General features: G+C 47.2%; 1 protein-coding gene across 2 annotated transcripts in view; it reads left to right on the top strand.

The window, feature by feature from the left end:
- Positions 1–10585: 10585 nt before the first annotated feature.
- Positions 10586–20033, top strand: part of NLRC3 (NLR family CARD domain containing 3) — a 78073-nt gene continuing 68625 nt past the window's right edge. For both annotated transcript variants that reach the window (XM_063934790.1, XM_063934789.1), the window contains exon 1: positions 10586–10959. The gene's annotated coding sequence lies outside the window, so the exon portion shown is untranslated. The remainder of the gene's footprint in view (positions 10960–20033) is intronic.

Raw genomic sequence — 20033 nt, 5'->3', positions numbered from 1 at the left:
TCCCATAAAGGTTTCTTTCTCCCTCTCTTCAATTCAAGGCACTATCACATCCTCATCTATAGCATACAGGTCATTAGAACCAAGCTTACCTGAACGATAAGCCCTATGTGCATACAAAGGTATCTTTAATGGATCCTCCTTCTTTGGAATCCTCTATCGATCATGTATATGTGTATACAGCTCCGCAACAACTTATTTTTTTAAAAAAAACTCCATCAGTCCATTTATATAAAAAACAATGGTTTTCGCTTTAATTACCACAGTCCACATAAAAGAGATTTAAAATTCCATACAGAAAATTTATATAGAAGTACCCAATTTATGGACAGGCAGGACCGCTTCCACTTACACCCCTAAGCTGGAATGGGGGGTAGGGTACAACCCACTACTGGAAAAGATGTTAAAACCAATCAAGTAGGTGTCCAAGTAAGTGGTTGGTTCAGGCCTGGGGTCTTCTCATCAAATCACCAACGCGTTTCGGATGTCAATCCTTCCTCAGGGTGTAATGTTGGAAGTGATCCTCTCGGTCCTTTATCAATAGAGTGTAATAGAGTGAGAGTTTCAGAAAGTGAGAGATTTGGTAAGGTTTTTCAGTTTTTTTAAAAAGTGGCAATTATTTACACTGCAAAACCAGGCTGATCTTGCAGTGTAAATGATTGCCACTTTAAAACAAACTGCAAAACCTTACCAAATCTTTCACTTTTTGAAACTCTCACTCTATTACATTTGGCCCATGGGGTACAGTCTTGTTAGACCCAGGTAGTGCAATATAGCAGCTCAGCGTTTCTGCACCCTGCTAGGTCTGTCTTCCTCCTGTGGTTTGTTACATCCTGAGTGTGACCTGCATCAGCCACATAATAGTTCTCCAGTGTGTATATATAGATGCATCAAATGTCAGCACCGCAGTGCTGCCCTGTAACTGCCTTGCTATGTATTTACTGGATATAAGGACATTGCACCTGACTGCAGGTAGAGATGAGCGGGTTCGGTTCCTCGGAATCCGAACCCGCCCGAACTTCAGCTTTTTTTACACGGATCCGAGCGACTCGGATCTTCCCGCCTTGCTCGGTTAACCCGAGCGCGCCCGAACGTCATCATGACGCTGTCGGATTCTCGCGAGGCTCGGATTCTATCTCGAGACTCGGATTCTATATAAGGAGCCGCGCGTCGCCGCCATTTTCACACGTGCATTGAGATTGATAGGGAGAGGACGTGGCTGGCGTCCTCTCCATTTAGATTATAAGAGAGAGAGATTTACTGGAGCTTAGGACTAGGAGGAGTACTGTAGAAGTGTAGAGAGTGCAGAGAGTTTACTAGTGAGTGACCACCAGACAGTGCAGTTTATTTAATATATCCGTTCTCTGCCTGAAAAAAGCGATACACACAGTGACTCAGTCACATACCATATCTGTGTGCACTGCTCAGGCTCAGCCCAGTGTGCTGCATCATCTATATATATTATATATCTGTCTGACTGCTCAGCTCACACAGCTTATAATTGTGGGGGAGACTGGGGAGCACTGCAGTGCCAGTTATAGGTTATAGCAGGAGCCAGGAGTACATAATATTATATAGTGAGTGACCACCAGACAGTGCAGTTTATTTAATATATCCGTTCTCTGCCTGAAAAAAGCGATACACACAGTGACTCAGTCACATACCATATCTGTGTGCACTGCTCAGGCTCAGCCCAGTGTGCTGCATCATCTATATATATTATATATCTGTCTGACTGCTCAGCTCACACAGCTTATAATTGTGGGGGAGACTGGGGAGCACTGCAGTGCCAGTTATAGGTTATAGCAGGAGCCAGGAGTACATAATATTATATTAAAATTAAACAGTGCACACTTTTGCTGCAGGAGTGCCACTGCCAGTGTGACTGACCAGTGACCTGACCACACTGACCACCAGTATAGTTAGTAGTATACTTATATTGTGATTGCCTGAAAAAGTTAAACACTCGTCGTGTGACTTCACTTGTGTGTTGTTGTTTTTTTTATTCTATAAAAATAAAACTCATTCTGCTGACAGACAGTGTCCAGCAGGTCCGTCATTATATAATATATAATATATACCTGTCCGGCTGCAGTAGTGATATATATATATTTTTTATATCATTTATCATCCAGTCGCAGCAGACACAGTACGGTAGTTCACGGCTGTGGCTACCTCTGTGTCTGCACTCGGCAGGCAGTCCGTCCATAATTGTATACCACCTAACCGTGGTTTTTTTTTCTTCTTTATACATACATACTACTACGACATCTCTTTATCAACCAGTCTATATTAGCAGCAGACACAGTACAGTACGGTAGTTCACGGCTGTGGCTACCTCTGTGTCTGCACTCGGCAGGCAGTCCGTCCATAATTGTATACCACCTAACCGTGGTTTTTTTTTCTTTCTTCTTTATACATACATAGTTACATAGACATCTCTTTATCAACCAGTCTATATTAGCAGCAGACACAGTACAGTACGGAAGTTCACGGCTGTGGCTACCTCTGTGTCTGCACTCGGCAGGCAGTCCGTCCATAATTGTATACCACCTAACCGTGGTTTTTTTTTCTTTCTTCTTTATACATACATAGTTACATAGACATCTCTTTATCAACCAGTCTATATTAGCAGCAGACACAGTACAGTACGGTAGTTCACGGCTGTGGCTACCTCTGTGTCTGCACTCGGCAGGCAGTCCGTCCATAATTGTATACCACCTAACCGTGGTTTTTTTTTCTTTCTTCTTTATACATACATAGTTACATAGACATCTCTTTATCAACCAGTCTATATTAGCAGCAGACACAGTACAGTACGGTAGTTCACGGCTGTGGCTACCTCTGTGTCTGCACTCGGCAGGCAGTCCGTCCATAATTGTATACCACCTAACCGTGTTTTTTTTTTCTTTCTTCTTTATACATACATACTACTACGACATCTCTTTATCAACCAGTCTATATTATTAGCAGCAGACACAGTACAGTACGGTAGTTCACGGCTGTGGCTACCTCTGTGTCTGCACTCGGCAGGCAGTCCGTCCATAATTGTATACCACCTAACCGTGGTTTTTTTTTCTTTCTTCTTTATACATACATAGTTACATAGACATCTCTTTATCAACCAGTCTATATTAGCAGCAGACACAGTACAGTACGGTAGTTCACGGCTGTGGCTACCTCTGTGTCTGCACTCGGCAGGCAGTCCATAATTGTATACTAGTATCCATCTCCATTGTTTACCTGAGGTGCCTTTTAGTTGTGCCTATTAAAATATGGAGAACAAAAATGTTGAGGTTCCAAAATTAGGGAAAGATCAAGATCCACTTCCACCTCGTGCTGTAGCTGCTGCCACTAGTCATGGCCGAGACGATGAAATGCCAGCAACGTCGTCTGCCAAGGCCGATGCCCAATGTCATAGTACAGAGCATGTCAAATCCAAAACACCAAATATCAGAAAAAAAAGGACTCCAAAACCTAAAATAAAATTGTCGGAGGAGAAGCGTAAACTTGCCAATATGCCATTTACGTCACGGAGTGGCAAGGAACGGCTGAGGCCCTGGCCTATGTTCATGGCTAGTGGTTCAGCTTCACATGAGGATGGAAGCACTCAGCCTCTCGCTAGAAAAATGAAAAGACTCAAGCTGGCAAAAGCAGCACAGCAAAGAACTGTGCATTCTTCGAAATCCCAAATCCACAAGGAGAGTCCAATTGTGTCGGTTGCGATGCCTGACCTTCCCAACACTGGACGTGAAGAGCATGCGCCTTCCACCATTTGCACGCCCCCTGCAAGTGCTGGAAGGAGCACCCGCAGTCCAGTTCCTGATAGTCAGATTGAAGATGTCAGTGTTGAAGTACACCAGGATGAGGAGGATATGGGTGTTGCTGGCGCTGGGGAGGAAATTGACCAGGAGGATTCTGATGGTGAGGTGGTTTGTTTAAGTCAGGCACCCGGGGAGACACCTGTTGTCCGTGGGAGGAATAAGGCCGTTGACATGCCAGGTGAAAATACCAAAAAAATCAGCTCTTCGGTGTGGAGGTATTTCACCAGAAATGCGGACAACAGGTGTCAAGCCGTGTGTTCCCTTTGTCAAGCTGTAATAAGTAGGGGTAAGGACGTTAACCACCTCGGAACATCCTCCCTTATACGTCACCTGCAGCGCATTCATAATAAGTCAGTGACAAGTTCAAAAACTTTGGGTGACAGCGGAAGCAGTCCACTGACCAGTAAATCCCTTCCTCTTGTAACCAAGCTCACGCAAACCACCCCACCAACTCCCTCAGTGTCAATTTCCTCCTTCCCCAGGAATGCCAATAGTCCTGCAGGCCATGTCACTGGCAATTCTGACGAGTCCTCTCCTGCCTGGGATTCCTCCGATGCATCCTTGCGTGTAACGCCTACTGCTGCTGGCGCTGCTGTTGTTGCTGCTGGGAGTCGATGGTCATCCCAGAGGGGAAGTCGTAAGCCCACTTGTACTACTTCCAGTAAGCAATTGACTGTTCAACAGTCCTTTGCGAGGAAGATGAAATATCACAGCAGTCATCCTGCTGCAAAGCGGATAACTGAGGCCTTGACAACTATGTTGGTGTTAGACGTGCGTCCGGTATCCGCCGTTAGTTCACTGGGAACTAGACAATTTATTGAGGCAGTGTGCCCCCGTTACCAAATACCATCTAGGTTCCACTTCTCTAGGCAGGCGATACCGAGAATGTACACGGACGTCAGAAAAAGACTCACCAGTGTCCTAAAAAATGCAGTTGTACCCAATGTCCACTTAACCACGGACATGTGGACAAGTGGAGCAGGGCAGGGTCAGGACTATATGACTGTGACAGCCCACTGGGTAGATGTATGGACTCCCGCCGCAAGAACAGCAGCGGCGGCACCAGTAGCAGCATCTCGCAAACGCCAACTCTTTCCTAGGCAGGCTACGCTTTGTATCACCGCTTTCCAGAATACGCACACAGCTGAAAACCTCTTACGGCAACTGAGGAAGATCATCGCGGAATGGCTTACCCCAATTGGACTCTCCTGTGGATTTGTGGCATCGGACAACGCCAGCAATATTGTGTGTGCATTAAATATGGGCAAATTCCAGCACGTCCCATGTTTTGCACATACCTTGAATTTGGTGGTGCAGAATTTTTTAAAAAACGACAGGGGCGTGCAAGAGATGCTGTCGGTGGCCAGAAGAATTGCGGGACACTTTCGGCGTACAGGCACCACGTACAGAAGACTGGAGCACCACCAAAAACTACTGAACCTGCCCTGCCATCATCTGAAGCAAGAAGTGGTAACGAGGTGGAATTCAACCCTCTATATGCTTCAGAGGTTGGAGGAGCAGCAAAAGGCCATTCAAGCCTATACAATTGAGCACGATATAGTAGGTGGAATGCACCTGTCTCAAGCGCAGTGGAGAATGATTTCAACGTTGTGCAAGGTTCTGATGCCCTTTGAACTTGCCACACGTGAAGTCAGTTCAGACACTGCCAGCCTGAGTCAGGTCATTCCCCTCATCAGGCTTTTGCAGAAGAAGCTGGAGACATTGAAGGAGGAGCTAACACGGAGCGATTCCGCTAGGCATGTGGGACTTGTGGATGGAGCCCTTAATTCGCTTAACAAGGATTCACGGGTGGTCAATCTGTTGAAATCAGAGCACTACATTTTGGCCACCGTGCTCGATCCTAGATTTAAAGCCTACCTTGGATCTCTCTTTCCGGCAGACACAAGTCTGCTGGGGTTGAAAGACCTGCTGGTGACAAAATTGTCAAGTCAAGCGGAACGCGACCTGTCAACATCTCCTCCTTCACATTCTCCCGCAACTGGGGGTGCGAGGAAAAGGCTCAGAATTCCGAGCCCACCCGCTGGCGGTGATGCAGGGCAGTCTGGAGCGACTGCTGATGCTGACATCTGGTCCGGACTGAAGGACCTGACAACGATTACGGACATGTCGTCTACTGTCACTGCATATGATTCTCTCAACATTGATAGAATGGTGGAGGATTATATGAGTGACCGCATCCAAGTAGGCACGTCACACAGTCCGTACTTATACTGGCAGGAAAAAGAGGCAATTTGGAGGCCCTTGCACAAACTGGCTTTATTCTACCTAAGTTGCCCTCCCACAAGTGTGTACTCCGAAAGAGTGTTTAGTGCCGCCGCTCACCTTGTCAGCAATCGGCGTACGAGGTTACTTCCAGAAAATGTGGAGAAGATGATGTTCATTAAAATGAATTATAATCAATTCCTCCGCGGAGACATTGACCAGCAGCAATTGCCTCCACAAAGTACACAGGGAGCTGAGATGGTGGATTCCAGTGGGGACGAATTGATAATCTGTGAGGAGGGGGATGTACACGGTGATATATCGGAGGGTGATGATGAGGCGGACATCTTGCCTCTGTAGAGCCAGTTTGTGCAAGGAGAGATTAATTGCTTCTTTTTTGGGGGGGGTCCAAACCAACCCGTCATATCAGTCACAGTCGTGTGGCAGACCCTGTCACTGAAATGATGGGTTGGTTAAAGTGTGCATGTCCTGTTTTGTTTATACAACATAAGGGTGGGTGGGAGGGCCCAAGGACAATTCCATCTTGCACCTCTTTTTTCTTTTCTTTTTCTTTGCATCATGTGCTGATTGGGGAGGGTTTTTTGGAAGGGACATCCTGCGTGACACTGCAGTGCCACTCCTAAATGGGCCCGGTGTTTGTGTCGGCCACTAGGGTCGCTAATCTTACTCACACAGTCAGCTACCTCATTGCGCCTCTTTTTTTCTTTGCGTCATGTGCTGTTTGGGGAGGGTTTTTTGGAAGGGACATCCTGCGTGACACTGCAGTGCCACTCCTAGATGGGCCCGGTGTTTGTGTCGGCCACTAGGGTCGCTAATCTTACTCACACAGCTACCTCATTCCGCCTCTTTTTTTCTTTGCGTCATGTGCTGTTTGGGGAGGGTTTTTTGGAAGGGACATCCTGCGTGACACTGCAGTGCCACTCCTAGATGGGCCCGGTGTTTGTGTCGGCCACTAGGGTCGCTAATCTTACTCACACAGCTACCTCATTGCGCCTCTTTTTTTCTTTGCGTCATGTGCTGTTTGGGGAGGGTTTTTTGGAAGGGCCATCCTGCGTGACACTGCAGTGCCACTCCTAGATGGGCCCGGTGTTTGTGTCGGCCACTAGGGTCGCTAATCTTACTCACACAGCTACCTCATTGCGCCTCTTTTTTTCTTTGCGTCATGTGCTGTTTGGGGAGGGTTTTTTGGAAGGGACATCCTGCGTGACACTGCAGTGCCACTCCTAGATGGGCCCGGTGTTTGTGTCGGCCACTAGGGTCGCTTATCTTACTCACACAGCGACCTCGGTGCAAATTTTAGGACTAAAAATAATATTGTGAGGTGTGAGGTATTCAGAATAGACTGAAAATGAGTGTAAATTATGGTTTTTGAGGTTAATAATACTTTGGGATCAAAATGACCCCCAAATTCTATGATTTAAGCTGTTTTTTAGTGTTTTTTGAAAAAAACACCCGAATCCAAAACACACCCGAATCCGACAAAAAAAATTCGGTGAGGTTTTGCCAAAACGCGTTCGAACCCAAAACACGGCCGCGGAACCGAACCCAAAACCAAAACACAAAACCCGAAAAATTTCAGGCGCTCATCTCTAACTGCAGGTTACATCGGGTTATCAAAATATACAATAGTGTTTGAGATCATTCATTTTCATCTAGGTCCGGTGGAGGCAACATGTGGCACTCCAACTGCTGTGGAACTACACATGTCAGCATGCAATAATAGGAAAATGGTGGCAGCGCACGCTGGGTGGTGTAGTTCCACAGTACCTGTAGTGACGCATATCGCCTATACCCTGATCTAGATAACTAAAATGTATACTCACCTAGCTTTCATTTATGTAAAGCCCCCGGGATGGTGTGACCATTCTTATACCACCCAACCATCCCGAATACAGGGGACGGTCCCACTTTTAGGACAGTGTCCTGCAGGCAAACAGGAGGATGGGGGACACACTGGCACCGCATAGCACAGCAGCTGTGACTGGATGCTACGCGCATGCATAGCAGTGATAGGATGCGGCGAGCATGCGTGTGGCCAGGGGCGTTTCATCAGAGGAGGGGGCCCGTGTGCACCTCTGGGTGGGCCCCCTCTTCTGTACGGTGCTGTAGACTCCGGAATTGTGCCGGAGTCTACTGCGCATGTACAGGTCTCCAGAAACATGGTGCCCGTCATGATCCGGAGACCAATTTGGCCACTGCGTATGCGCGGTGGTTATTTTGGCAGCGATTTCCGCCGCGATCGCATTGGCCGACGCTGGACTCCGGCAAGGTAAGTATTAAACTGGGTGCAATGTGTGGGGGCCCCCTGGACCTAGGGGCCCTTGTGCACCACACACATTGCACCCATTATAGAAACGCCAATGCGTGTGGCGTCCATTTAGTGCAGGAAGGAGGCTGGGTTCAGCCTAGCAGTTTCCGGAGTGCTGGGCTCATCCAGAGCATGACAAGAGACGGATGCGTGACAGGTGGTCATGCCCCCAGAACATCACACCGAGGCACATGTACTAGCGGGCACGAGGCCACGCCCCCACTTTATGGAACGCACGCACTTAAAGTTCTGCTAGCCAAATCTTGGATGTAGGGAGATAAGACTATTCCACATGCAGCGGTGAACGTGACCATGAACCCACGCTTGGCAGTGCCCCCCAGTACTGGGGCCTAAAAAGTCTTGTGGCACTCCTGGCTGGGACTCAAATTCAGCTAATTGGTGCAAAAAGCACTCGGACAAATTATTGTGAGGTAAGTGGTGCAAACACAGTTATTAATACATGCAGGGAAATTGCTGGCTCACATGTAACACACAATACTAAGAAGATTTATTTTAACAGTATAATCTAGGGGCCTGCTTAGTAATATGAACGGCCCATTACACTTGCAGAAATATCAGTTTCCTCATATGTAAGGTATTGGGACTCCAGATGTGGCCACCGCATGTTCATCAAGTTCTGACAACTGAAAGTGAGCGTGACTGCGGGAACAGATGCCAACTTCAATATGGAAGGAGTCCAGAGTGAGAGAAGCATAGGCGTTTCTGTAATGGGTGCAGTGTGTGCGGTGCACACAGGCCACTCTGTCCAGGGGGGCCTACACCACATATCCTGCACACATATATTATAATTACCCCTCTGGAGTACCGTGGCAGCGGCCCTGCACTGCTGATACAAATCACTTGGTAAATGGCTGCTGCATTATGCCGGAGTCTACAGTACTTATTGCCGGAGAGAAGGGGACCCGCAACGGACGCTGCACGTGGGTCCCCTCCTCTCTTAAAATGCCCCTGGAGAGGAGGGATCCATTTTGGATCCATCCACCTCCTCCGACCACTCAGTTCACACTGCGCACTTACACTGCCTAACAGTGTAAACTTTTGCTGCTACCAGTGAGCGGTGAACGTGGCAGTGTGAGGGCTCACAGAGCAGCTGCTTCCTTCAACCATAACAATGCTGAATTGCTCCTCTACTTTGGTATCCACTGCTGCAACTCGCGGGGAGTTGGATACTTGTCTAACAGGGGGGAGTCGAGAAGGTTAATCCATACTTGCCTACTCTCCCGGAATGGCCGGGAGGCTCCCGAAAATCGGGTGACCCTCCCGGCCCCACGGAAGAGCAGGCAAGTCTCCCGGTTTTTCAGTACCCCCCTGCCCGGCCGCCCACTTTGAGAGTAAAGTGGGCGGTCCGGACAGTAGATGACGCGATTCTTGTTGAATCGCGTCATCATAGTCACGCCCCCTGCTGTAAAATGCCGGTTATAGCGGCATTACAGAGCGGGGGGCGTGGCTTAAGCAGTGTCCCGCTGTAACCCCGCCCTCGTTCTGCCTCTGCCCCTCCTCCGCCACACCCCGTTACGCCTCCTCCTCTCATCATTGTTCAGCCCAGCCCCTCCACTGAGCCGTCCTGGCAGCTCTCTCCCGGAGAGAGCTGCCAAAAAGTAGGTAAGTATGGGTTACTCATCAATAGGCCCTATAGAGACGAGCTGAGATGCGTTCCTGTCCCAACTACAAAACTCCAAGCCCATTTTCAGATTTACTCTGCCGCAGAGCAACATGCATGTCACAGCCTGGAGGCATATATTGCACACTATGGGGTAAATTTACTAAGATGGGAGTTCTATTTGAGATGGGATGTTGCCCATAGCAACCAATCAAATTCCAGGTATTATCTTCTAGAAGGTGCTAGATAAATGAGAAGTAGAATCTGATTGGTTGCTACGGGCAACATCCCATTTTAAATAGAACTCCCATCTTAGTAAATTTACCCCCATGACTTTTGGGCCTGACACTGAGCAATGACTGATATTGCTTTTCTTATGATTGGGACCTACAATACGGATATGATAACGCTTCAAGATAAAATTGAAGTCTGCCCATTTTAAAAAGAAAGTCTTACGAAGGTTGCCTTCCGTGCACCATGGACTTCACGTGTTCTGAATAATCTGATCCTTTTTTCACTTTTGTCATACGTTCTGCTTCATGCATGAGACAGGAAATCAGAGAGGGTGAGACGCCAAGCAGCAGGAAGAGGTGAGATGCTGAGATCAGTGGATCAGACCAGACGTAGAGTGCAGACGCAGGACATAGAGGGGACACCGGAGGGAAAGGAGCAGAGCAGTTGGGGTGGATAAGTGCTGAAACACCCAGTAGCTGTTCACATTTAAAGGGCAGCTAAGGCCAGGGAGAGACACAAGCAGACGCAGGAGAGATGCGGTTAATATGGAAGATTTGACCAATTCCAAGCAATTCGATTAGAAACGTCAATTTAGAGACATCATTGTGACCAACATAGGAACATAACAAGGACGGCGAACAAAGACAAGAGGATATCATTATTATAGCAGCGGAGAAAGCAACTCACCTGCCTCCCAGTTATCTATTCTGCTCAATCTATTTGTCACCTAGGTAAGTATATATGGAGTGTAATTACAATGTTACTTAGGTTTCATATCAAAAGTAACAACTGTATCATTATCAGTGACCCGTAAGCGAATTATGTCCCATATCCGGATGCCTACGGGCACTGTAAGCTGTTTAAGCTGATAAAATAATTACCTTTATTATAGTGTGTTAAGCTGCTGTAAATTATATAGGTGATAATGTGCCACTTACGGTTGATTATAAAGCTATTAGAAGGAGTTTTGCAACTATAAAGGTTGAAGGCTGCGAGTCTGGTTGGATGTAATTGAACCGTTTGACCTTCAGATGGGGAAATTATAGCTTTGCCTGTATTTCAAGGTCAGTGACTCCAGTCTAGACCAGGAGACACCAAGGGAGTTCCCCCCTGTGATTGTGTGATAATGCTCAGCGGGGCGGATTGTGATGTCTGTAAGTGCAAATATGTGTTGTGGTTTTTAATCCTTTGGTAAATACAACACCAGGATGTTTTACTTTCCTTTATTTAGTCTCCTGTAGGTGTGTTGTCGTTAGGAACATGGGTTCTTCACATATTAGTTAGAACCCAAAAATAAGTTTTTTATTTCAATAAACACCCACTTATTTCCAGACTTCATTCTTTTATATATGAGTCATTTATTTGCAGTCACTAGTTGTATTTTAGAAACTATAATGTACTTTATTTGTAGGCACTAGGCAGTATTATGGAATGTAAAGGAGATACATTTTTCACAAGGGAACTTTGGCTTTTAGGCTTAGGGGCTAATTCTGAGTCGCAGGCAATGGGCTGTATTAGCAGGCTGCTCTGGCAGCAATGGCAAACGCAGGACTTCTAGAAGGGGGTTTCCAAATGCAGTCCACAATCCTACTCTGCAGAACGTTGTAGCAAGTGCGGGAGTATGGGGGAGCGGTAGAAGAATCTAATTACAACCCTGGACATTAATGTAAACAATGTTTTTTTTTAATATGCTGGATACTGTATGGAATACAGTATTAATATTTAACACTATAGTTTGTCTATAGTATAGGCTGTATGAATCAAATCTATTTAAATAATATAAATAAGTGGTCAGGAAAAGGTTAAACATACCATAATAAATAAATACAAAAACATAATAGAACCAGTACTGAGCTTTCTAAGCACACATTCTCCCACCTCATGGTAAGGTTCCTGTCTCTTCTTCCTGGTAGCTACTCTCTGGTCCAGTGCATTGATTGAGGACCCAGATCCACACATACAGCAAACTTGGTAGAAGAAGCTGCTATCACTGGACATGTGCAGCAGCTCTGTTTTGTACCTTAAACTGCATGATGTGACCGCAGTTCTAGTAGTCATATCATATACCATTGCTGTTGTTGTCATAATTTGAGCCACTTGACAAGAGGAGAGGTGAGATTCCGGGCAACTGGAACCCCCACTGTGTTTGCCTATAGGAAGCTCAGTTTACTACTGTATGCTATTGCCAGATTCAATAGAGCTAATGGAAGGAAGGGTTCATTTGTCTGCAATCAGAAAACCTACACCACCCATAGATTTACGCCAGCCGCTGCACCCGCAATCATTAGCACTCGCACCAGCCCTTTGCTGGGTGCAGGAGATCCGTCAGAGACACTTGTCCCTTCCCCGTACACACAACTCTCACAGAGCCTTATACATATACCATGCAAACAAGCGTAAGCTGCAATCTCCGCATGCATTCAGTATTGTAGGTCCTGGGCAAAGCAATGCACTGGGACTGCTACCACTGGCGTATCGATAATGGGTGCAGTGTGTGTGGTGCACATGGGCTCCCGAGTCCAGAGGGGGCCCACACCACACACACTGCACCCATTTTTTTAATACTCACCCCTCCGGAGTCCCGCGCCGACATCACTGGCGCTGGTAAAACCCTGTGAAAAGGACGCAGCGGCCATTTTCACAGAGTTCTGCACATGCGCAGTAGAGAAATCTCTGGGAAAATGGCCGCAGAGCCATTTTCCCTGAGATCTGTGCATGCGCAGTAGAGTCTGAGCCCTCTAGTGCCCAGACTCTACAGCGCTCCTGCAGAGAGGAGGGGGCCCGTACGGAGGAGGCAGCACACGGGCCTCCTCCTCTTTAAAGCGCCCCTAGCTGCTACCCACCCATTCACGGGTACCAATTAAAAAATAATAATAACATGCCCCTTCTGCGTTCCTGCGCTGTCTCTCCACATGCTTCATACAGTGAATGGCTGTCAGCACTCTAATTGGTGAATAGCTCCAGCCATGCACCAATCAGCATGCTGACAACCATTCACATGCTGTTTTGCTACTGATCGTGCGACCACCACCCCTGCTTGAAGGCCCTTTGAATCGTGAAGCCCTGGGCAGCTGCCCAGTATGCCTACACATTAGGATGGCCCTGGTGCCCCTTCATGTTGCATATTCTTATGCTGTCCCAGAATCATGGTGGGAAGGGCAATGAAGGTCAGGCCGGGGTAATTTGTTCCCAAAGTTAGCAAAAAAGGGCTTTTCTTCATGAAATTTCAAGAAACTGAGCTAAACACAATTTAGATATTTATTTTTTGCTTGTTTTATACACACCACAAGAAATGCTTTGTGGTTCTTGCTACGGCATTATGCTGCATACGCACTATGCAATACCGTTCACGAGCTGAACGATATTGTTCAGTCCTAAATGATATTGAAAAAAGTGTATGCATGATCCGACGTACAATGTGCGCTCCCGCGGATCGCATGTGATGTCGTACGTCGGACTGCATGCAGTCTTGATGAGGTGATAGTGTGTGGTTTTTTAACTCCAGTGATGTCTTTGTTTCTAGACATCATTTGTAGTGTGTACACACGATCCGATCTGATCTCTTATACAATATCATACAATATCGTATCGTATGGGATCGCATAATAAGGGTCATTCCGAGTTGATCGCTCGCTAGCTACTTTTAGCAGCCGTGCACTACGCATAGTCACCGCCCACAGGGGAGTGTATTTTTGCTTTGCAAGTGTGCGAACGCCTGTGCAGCCGAGCGGGACGAAAACTTTTTTTTTTGCAGTTTCTGAGTAGCTCTGGACTTACTCAGCCCTTGCGATCACTTCAGCCTGTCCGGTCCCGGAATTGACGGAATTGCGGTGAATATGCATGAGCAGTAGTAACTTGTTCGCTGCGCTGCGAAAAACGGAGCGAGCGATCAACTCTGAATGACCCCCCATGTGTACATAGCATTAGCCCACATCTCCAAATTCACAAATAGCAGGACTCTTTAGAGGTTTTCATTAAAAAAAACAACTCCACTTTAAATGCTAATGCATCGGTTTTTTTAATTAGACATAACATGGGAAAATTTATGTTTTTGTGTACTGTGTATGTCATTGTCTGAATATGCTAATGCAGCAGGAGGCATCTGGTGAGGGAACTCATACTTGGCTGCAATAATGAGCGCACACACCGTCCCCTTCCCTAAAAAAACAAAAAAAAACACCCAACTTTAGGGTGGGGGGACTATAAACTTTTTTTTTTATTTGATTTAGAAGAAAATGACATTGATATCATAAACAGATATACAGTATATCCCAGTGGCGTGCGGTGAGGTCAGTGGCTGGTGAGGCACTGCAGCCACAATGTCTGCCAAGTCCTGCCGACGACCCTAACCCAGGTTGAAATTACCGGGACTTCGACCCAGGAGTTCACCAGGGTCGGAGACACTGGAATTTCGACCCAGGTTGACCATTTCACACAGACGAAATACCCGTTTTGGTCTGCAATTACCGGGTCGAAATTCTTGACCCGGTCATTTGCTCTTCTGTGTGAAAGGGGGGGAGGTCAGACAGAGCCTGGCAAAACAACCCGGCACTAAAATGCCGGGTAATTACCGGAATTTCTGTCTGAAAAGGGTGTAAGTGTAACATAAAAAAAATATATAATATCCGTCGGGAACGGGGAAAAACATGAGCAGACCACAGGGGGATGAGATGAACATAGGGGGAAACAGAGGTGGAGACCAGAGGAAAACGGGGAAAATCAGGCAGATGGGAAAAAAGAGAATGATAAACAATCAAAATGCATATATACATAAAATATCAGTGAGTGCCAGATAACAGATTTGTGTGTAACATACAGTATGTGTGTGTGCCCATCCACCGCAGATATAGCCATGAGTGTGGCTACATCTGTAAGTATCTATATATACTACATAGAAAGAGAGGGATAGTCCTCCAGAGTCCCGCACTCGCACCGTAGGCCGAAGCAGATTATATATATATATATATATATATATATATATATATACGCACTTTAAAAGTGTTTCGGAGGCACCGCTCTTGGTGCCTCCAGCTGTCAGTGTGAAGGGGCCGGAAGCGGGGGGCGGGGCCAGGCATTGGGCAGCAAAAACCCATTGATAAAATCCCTATAAGCTGCACCTAGCTGAAGTGTTGCTTTGAGAGGGGCGTGCTTTCAGCTCATATGGAAAGCAAAGCACGCCCCTGTCACTGAGGAAGCTATAATTGGGCAGTGGTCGATTTGGGGAGGGGGCACCACAGAACGTGCCCGCTTGTCATCTAGTAAGTTTTTTATACTAAATATACATTATACTATTTGCGCCGTGACCGTTCGCCTGTTCCCCAGCCCGTCTCGCAGCCTATCTCCCTGCACCGTGTCAGCCCCGGCAGAGGGGGGCAGGGGCGTATATCTAACTGGTGGTGGTGCTACTCGTGGATCTGCGAGGGGGGGGGGGGGGGGGGTCGGTCTGTCTGTGTGACAGGACAGAGGTGTTTGTAAGTATTTATATCATACATTAATATGGGGCCAGAGGCGGTGTATTTCCTGTGGGGTCTTAATCTGGCTCTGCCACTTATACATTTTATATGCTGCCACACATTGCTTTTATTTACCTTTGGTTGGCTGCGGCTGGGGGCAGTTCTTCCAGGATGGCAGGTTCCACTTCCTTCTGAAAGTTATTTCTCCGGGGCCAACAAAGTGCAGGAGGCAGAGCCGACAGGGAGAAGAAGATGGAAGGAGTCAGGAACAGCTGAGGCCATGAGCATGTTCAGCGTGGTGGGTGCGCTCAGACAGGCACTGGCTGCACTACTCTCCCTTGTGTAGTGTGCGACGCAGCCCAGTCTTAAGACACAGAGGTAGCGGCAGACGGCAGCGGTGGGGACCCCTGTCCTGTGAGGAGAGAGGGAGGGAAAGCAGCGCAACTACGACAATTCATCTTCTGCGCATGCGCAGAAGCTATTTCCCTACGTTGCCGGATCGGGGCTGAGCCCCGATCGCGGCAACCAGCCAGGCAAAGCAGTGAGTGATGGCCATGGAGGGGGAGTCGGGACCGGCCAAACAGGGACCGACCTGAAGTCCATGCGTCCCAGTCCGCCCCTGCGAGTCTGGCCCGTAGATCCACGAGTAGCACCACCACCAGTTAGATACGGCCCTGCCGGGGCTGACACGGTGCAGGGAGACAGGCTGTGGGATGGGCTGAGGAACAGACGGCCGCAAAAAGTAATTGTAAATGAAGTATAAAAAACGTACTAGATGACAAGCGGGCACGTTCTGTGGTGCCCCCTCCCCAAATCAACCAATGCCCAATTAAAGCTTCCTCAGTGACAGGGGCGTGCTTTCCATGTGAGCTGAAAGCACGCCCCTGTCAAAGCGGCACTTCAGCTAGGTGCCGCTTATAGGGATTTTATCAATGGGTTTTTGCTGGCCAATGCCTGGCCCCGCCCCCCGCTTTCGGCCGCTTCCGGCCCCTACACACTGACAGCAGGAGGCACCAAGAGCGGTGCCTCCGAAACACTTTTAAAGTGCATTTTTACAAATATAGCAATGATTAAAATAATATAAAGGCCAAAGCATTTACTTATGACACAGAATATGTGTCATAAGTATCTTCTTTGTATTATTTTAATCATTACTATCAGGGGAGGCACTGCCTCCCCTGCCTCCCCTGACTGCACGTCCCTGGTATATCCCCCTGTCTAGCTAGGACTTTTTATCCCATAACTGTTATTTCCTCGTGTTAATTTCTATCGTGCTTCCGCTGTTTTCCGTGCACAGACAAACAACCTCTCTTTGGCCCTCATTCCGAGTTGTTCGCTCGCTAGCAGATTTTAGCAGCATTGCACACGCTAGGCCGCCGCCCTCTGGGAGTGAATCTTAGCTTAGCAGAATTGCGAACGAAAGATTAGCAGATTTGCGTATAGAAAATTCTTAGCAGTTTCTGAGTAGCTCCAGACTTACTCTGCCATTGAGATCAGTTCAGTCAGCTTCGTTCCTGGTTTGACGTCACAAACACACCCAGCGTTCGCCCAGACACTCCCCCGTTTCTTCAGACACTCCCGCGTTTTTCCCAGAAACGGCAGCGTTTTTTTGCACACTCCCATAAAACGGCCAGTTTCCGCCCAGAAACACCCACTTCCTGTCAATCACACTCCGATCACCAGAACGATGAAAAATCCTCGTTATGCCGTGAGTAAAATATCTAACTTTGAGTAAAATAACTAAGCGCATGCGCTCTGCGAACTTTGCGCATGCGCAGTAAGCGACTAATTGCAATATAGAGAAAATCGGCAACGAGCGAACAACTCGGAATGAGGGCCTTTATTATTACAATATGGAACCCAAATAAAGTATTTTTTTTATTTCATGCTTAGGAAACGGAGCACCTGAACAGTAAGTCCACACTTACTGAGGCCCACTCATACTGCCATGACCACAGAGGGAAGGCAGCTGTTGTGCAAAACACGCCATCACTTCAGTGACTTCTTCCCCACCACCCAGCACTCTCCTTCCCCATCTGTGCTGCTCTGATCATTCATTATCACAGGTGTGCCTGTGTACAGGGCAGTCTCTTGGGGGGGTAAATGGTGAGAGCAGGGCCTAGACCTGTAGGGTCCCCTATGCCTGGGACTCCATAGAAGGCTGATAGGGCTAAAGTAACCAGTGACATGCAGTGGGGTGAGGCAGGTGAGCCTTTCCTGTCATACTACAGCCAGCCATTTACCTCACTGCATGTCCTTGATAGTTAAGTCCTTGCTTCTTCTGCCTCTAGTGCAGAGGTTCTCAAACTCGGTCCTCAGGACCCCACACAGTGCATGTTTTGCAGGTCTCCTCACAGAATCAAAAGTGACATAATTAGCTCCACCTGTGGACCTTTTAAAATGTGTCAGTGCGTAATTAGTACACCTGTGCACTTGCTGGGTTACCTGCAAAACATGCACTGTGTGGGGTCCTGAGGACCGAGTTTGAGAACCACTGCTCTAGTGCATTTAGGAAAGTTTGATAATGTTGAGTTAAGTATCTCTATTTGAGGACTACATATGCTCTGTGACGTAAGTGTTTTTAAGTCGGTATCACATACCTCCCAACATGACACACTCTAGGAGGGCCAGAATGCTCTGCTTCTGGACTTTTCTCTTAATTTAAGATTGCTATTTTGAACAGGTTAATGGATAAGAAAGGTGTTTCACTATAGGTGATGGCAATCATAAATTAAGAGGGAAGTCCAGGAGCAGAGCATTCTGTCCCTCCTGGAGAGGGTCATGTTGGGTGGTATGCGTATAATGATAGTAGTCGGAAAGCAAATGATACTTACCTACCTGACCCTCTCCATGAGGGAGAAAATGCTCTGTTCCTGGACTTTTCTGGTAATGTATGATTGCCATCACCTGTGGTGAGCTAGTTCATTGATAAGAAAGGTGTTTCACCACAGGTGATGGCAATCATACATTACCAGGAAAGTCCAGGAACAGAGCATTTTCTCCCTCATGGAGAGGGTCAGGTAGGCAAGTATGGTTTAAGGCAGTGGTTCTCAAACTCGGTCCTCAGGACCCCACACAGTGCATGTTTTGCAGTTCACTCAGCAGGTGCACAGGTGTATTAATTAATCACAAACACATTTTAAAAGGTTCACAGGTGGAGCTAATTATGTCACTCGTTATTCTGTGAGGAGACCTGCAAAACAAGCACTGTGTGGGGTCCTGAGGGCCGAGTTTGAGAACCTGTGGTTTAAGGTAATGCAAGTTTCTAAACGATTGTGTTGGGAGCTAGTGCAGCACTGTAGCATGGCTGTGCTGCCTGGTACTGAGCTGGAAGGTGACGATGTGTTTGTTGGCACAATAAGATCATCTCGGGCAGTTTTTCAGTTTTGGACTTGTATACAGGGCAGTAGAGAGCCTGGCTGGGTCCTGGATCTTTTCAGGGAGTGTGGCCTAATCAAAGTAGGCGTGGCCATGCACCCTTAGAAAAATATACAGGGAAAAAAATAGTATTTTAAGCGCCTCCCTGGCCACACTGCAGCCCAGCATACAACAGCATGTGCTGGGCTGAGAAGAGCTGCAGCCGCCAGGTAAGGGGAGGGGGCCCTCACTGGGCCCCTCCATCAGACCTGACCCTGCCCCCTTGGCACCACTGCTTGTTTAAGAGGTGTTATCAAGGTTTTGTAACTTTTACATTCAAAATATGAATTTATGTGGTTGGATATAATTGAATATCATCTGGTTTATATTTGCTGATTTGTGTGATTGGCCATTTTGGAAAGATGGATTCCGAATAGAAGATAAGTATAGAGAGAATGTGACTTGTAAATGTTGTGTTGTAATTAGTTGCTGTGCTTTACGAGTGGTTCAGATGAATGGAATATTTTGGATATTTTCAGCACTTGAGTCTGAAACAAAATGGATTTCTCCACTTTCAGTTGTGAGCGTTCTCTCAGGACCCTCTCCTCTGTAAATGTGCTCCTCCAGGCAATCACAGATTGTTAGTCCATGACTTGGAGTAGGTGTTGGATGTTTGTTCCTGAGTGGCCTGGGTGGGCCTGCCTCGCCACTCCTGGGGACTCCGTCCCACCGTCAGTGGCCACCTGTCGTCATCTCCCTCCACTGTCGTAATTGTCTTCCCCTTGTTGTGTAGGGGGAGATAAACCACTGGTTTGGTTCCCTGTTCCAGCAAGTAAGGATGTAGAACCTGATAATGCCTGTACTTATACCAGTAGAGAAGCCAGGTTTTGCGTGGACTTCTGTCTTTGGGTTTGTCACTTCTGGATTTTTAACTTCCTCATTACCTGAAAAACAAGAACTATAAAACATATTATGAGTGCATGAAACTGCTTTTA

This window comes from Pseudophryne corroboree, chromosome 7, assembly GCF_028390025.1.
Source record: "Pseudophryne corroboree isolate aPseCor3 chromosome 7, aPseCor3.hap2, whole genome shotgun sequence".
In the NCBI taxonomy this organism is placed as follows: Eukaryota; Metazoa; Chordata; class Amphibia; order Anura; family Myobatrachidae; genus Pseudophryne; species Pseudophryne corroboree.
Note: the sequence above shows the minus strand (reverse complement) of the source record. Positions and strands in the feature narration are given on the sequence as shown.